Here is a 3,938-nt window from a genome sequence, read left to right as displayed (position 1 = left end):
GCTGAAAGGGACGGGATATAGATCTCTCCTGAGAGGCACAGTAGAGAGGCAAATGCTAGCAGCAAAGCATTGAACTGAGAACTAGACCCCCGTTGGAGGAATCAGAGAAAGGACTGAAAGAGGTGAAGGGGTTTGCAACCCCATAAGAACAACATTGCCAACCAACCAGAGCTCCCAGGGACTAAACCACTACTGAAAGACTGCACATGGACTGACCCATGGCTCCAACTGCATACGTAGCAGAGAATAGCCTTGTTGGGCACCAATGGAAGGAGAATCTCTTGGTCCTACCAAGGTTGGACCCCCAATGTAGGGGAATGTGCGGGAGCGGGGGATGGGAGGGTGAATAGGGAGGGGAACACCCTTATAGAAGAAGAGGAGGGGGATGGGATAGGCGGCTTATGTCCAGAAAACCGGAAAAGGGGATAACATTTGAAATGTAAATAAAAAAATATCCAATAAAAGAAAAAATCTTAGTTGGGCGAGCAGTTCCGGTACAAAGCGAGCTGGCGGCAGGGCCTTGGATCCAGAATGTTCCCAAGGCTGTTTGGCAGTGTGCAATGCAGCGGGACGGTACCAAGGAACAATGTTTTCTTGAACTTGCTTCACGAATGTCTTTCATTCTGAATATATTAAGAAACATGCTGGGATAGTTTGGTGTTCCCGTAGAGCAGGATTTGCTGAGTTGTCAAAATAAAAACTATGGGCTAACTTGGAGTATTGTTCATGTTATTGGGAGAATGCTTCCCTTAAAGCCTTGTCAATGACCTCGTTCTGAGTTCATCCCATCTGTGAACTAACTCTAAAGAGTCTGATGATTATGAACTTACAGTTCCATCGTTTGCTGATGTTTTGTGTGTGACAAATGATGAAGAAGCGAGTTGTCTCAGATTTCGACATAGTATGTGGGAAAAGAAAGAGGGAAGGGAAAATTGCTCTCTACTTCAAAACTACCTTGGGATCCGTCGTCCCCTGCTCTAAGTGAGAACATAACAGTGGCAGACGATCTTCTCATAAGTGAAGCTGCAGTTTAAAAGATAGCCGCCTGTGAAGATGAGCTGACTTCTCTCCGGGCTCAGATCGCTGCGATTGTGGCCATGCAGGACCTGAGAGGGCGCAGAGAGACTGGTTTCATCAACTTGAGTGATGGGCCCAGCATGGAGCAAGTGTCACTGCCATTGGGCTGCTGGGCTGAGTGTGGGACCAGGCCATATTCCAAATGTGGTTCTTTCTTGTCCTTCTCCCCCCACCCCCGCCACGCAGCCCCCTATACCCCAGCACACACTTCCTCCTCAGTTTTCTCTGCAGCCTCCAAGTTCTCTTCTGGGGCAACCTGGATCTGCTAATACACATGCCATAAATAATCTGGCTACTGAAGTGAAAGCACCTCTCAGGTGTTAAGAAGACCAATGATAGCCTTCGTTCAAAAAGCCAGAGAGTGAATGATTCGGAATGATGTTCCAACTATGTTGAATGTTCTAAAGGACATGAATAAAGTCAAACTTCAGCCTGTGGAAAGGTCACCAGGTGGTAGACCCATTCAGAAGAGGAAAAGACAGAGTTCACAATGGAATCCAGTGTCTTTGATATCTAAAGCATTGAAGCAGAAGTTTGCATTTCAAGATGATTCCTTTAACAAAGAAAATAGGTCTTGGGAGTGTTCTCCATTTTCTAGTCCAGAAACGTCAAGGTTTTGATGTCACATTTCTCCCAACAGAAAGTCAGCAAGTGACCTAAGGGAAGGACTGAAAATATAAAAACAGTTATCCAGGGTAACAGAAGCAAAAGTTGTGCTCACACTTGGAAGGACAGATCCAGGCGTGGCCTGTGGTATCCTTCACTGCCTGTCAGGGAATTACCACCTCTGTTAGGGTCATCAAGCTATACCCTGGGACCAATATCTGCCCAGCCTGAGGAAGATATTTATGAATATCTGTCCCTCCTTTTGGAAGATGTGGCATTTAACTGGCTACTGAAGAGAGCTGGGTGTAGATTCCCCCACTTCATGTGAGTGCTACTGAAATACGTGGTTCAGTGATTTTCCTGAAAGTATGGCTTCCTACCGAGGCTCCTTTCAGTCCTGTGAGTTGCTGTGATACAGTTTATTTGGCCTTCAGTAACTTGTAGATTTTTTTTTTAGTGAGCAGAAGATGATCATTGTTTTTCATTAAGATAGTCATAGTTTTAGTCACCATAGGGTTGAACTTTCTAAAACTTCCTGAGGTAATAAATTATTTGATTATAAAGTACTACAAGTAAAAGTAGACCCTTGATAAATTCCATGCATACTGGCTTTGCACACACAGATGGCTTTGGTGTGTTCCCTTTGTTCTCTATAATGTTTACACCCTGTATAATTTTTGTAAGTAGATCTTATAATAAATGGATCTTTTGAAAAAATCTTAGTCATTACACACACACACACGCACAAATACACACACATATACACATACATACATACATACATACACACATACACACACACATACACACATACAGAGAGAGAGAGAGAGAGAGAGAGAGAGAATATTTCTGAGATCAACTATATTGTGCAGAATACTTACGAAGTCTTCCCAAAATGTGGCACTGTATCAACTAAGTTAACATCAGCTAAGTTAAGATCTAGGAGTATCTTGCTGGACTGATGACTCAGCCATTAAAAGCTAGGCTCACAACCAAAGTGACAGGAGCTAGGGTAACACCCTTGATGGCAGTACTAGGTCTGACAAATTAAAGCACAGGAGGCCTAGTTAAACACAGACTACGGATAGGACTAAATAGCATTTCCAATGAGAGTATATCAGATAGAAAGTTTTAGAGACAGTAAAAAATACATTTTTGGGGAGGGAGAGCTAAACCTTCAGAGAGGCAGACAAGCCTAGGAAACCAGAAGAGACTGCTCTCTGTACATACATCTCGGACGGCAGAGGAAAACACCAAAGGCCATCTGGAACCCTGGTGCACTGAAGCTCCTGGAAGGGGCGGCACAGGTCTTCCTGGTTGCTGCCGCCGCAGAGAGCCCGTGGGCAGCACCCCACGAGCAAACTTGAGCCTCGGGACCACAGGTAAGACCAACTTGTCTGTTGCAAGAAGGCTGCCTGGTGAAATCGGGACACACAGAGGCAGAATTCCTCTAGGACCGGGCACGTCCTGTGTTTACTGGAAGTCCCACACCCGCGGATCCCGGCCCGCAGCACCTCTCTGCTCCCAGACCCCGTGGGAAGGAGACCTCACCGCCTGGTCAGGTGGGCACTCCTGAGGCTGCATGAGCTCGCGGAAGGGGCGGCACAGGTCTTCCTGGTTGCTGCCGCCGCAAAGAGCCCGTGGGCAGCACCCCATGAGCGAACTTGAGCCTCGGGACCACAGGTAAGACCAACTTTTCTGCTGCAAGAAAGCTGCCTGGTGAACTCAAGACACAGGCCCACAGGAACAGCTGAAGACCTGTAGAGAGGAAAAACTACACGCCCGAAAGCAAAACACTCTATCCCCATAACTGACTGAAAGAGAGGAAAACAGGTCTACAGCACTCCTGACACACAGGCTTATAGGACAGTCTAGCCACTGTCAGAAATAGCAGAACAAAGTAACACTAGAGATAATCTGATGGCGAGAGGCAAGCGCAGGAACCCAAGCAACAGAAACCAAGACTACATGGCACCATCGGAGCCCAATTCTCCCACCAAAACAAACATGGAATGTCCAAACACACCAGAAAAGCAAGATCTAGTTTCAAAATCATATTTGATCATGATGCTGGAGGACTTCAAGAAAGACGTGTAGAACTCACTTAGGGAAACACAGGAAAACATTAATAAACAAGTAGAAGCCTACAGAGAGGAATCGTAAAAATCCCTGAAAGAATCACAAAAATCCCCGAAAGAATTCCAGGAAAACACAATCAAACAGTTGAAGGAATTAAAAATGGAAATAGAAGCAAT

At 45.7% G+C, this 3,938-nt stretch overlaps 1 pseudogene; it reads left to right on the top strand.

Moving 5' to 3' along the window:
• Positions 1 to 560: 560 nt before the first annotated feature.
• Mtfr2-ps2 (mitochondrial fission regulator 2, pseudogene 2) lies at positions 561 to 1,697 on the top strand (annotated as a pseudogene).
• The last annotated feature ends 2,241 nt before the right edge of the window (positions 1,698 to 3,938 follow it).

The sequence above is a fragment of the Rattus norvegicus genome, chromosome 1 (assembly GCF_036323735.1).
Source record: "Rattus norvegicus strain BN/NHsdMcwi chromosome 1, GRCr8, whole genome shotgun sequence".
Taxonomy (NCBI): Eukaryota; Metazoa; Chordata; class Mammalia; order Rodentia; family Muridae; genus Rattus; species Rattus norvegicus.
This window is presented reverse-complemented; position numbering and strand designations above follow the sequence as displayed.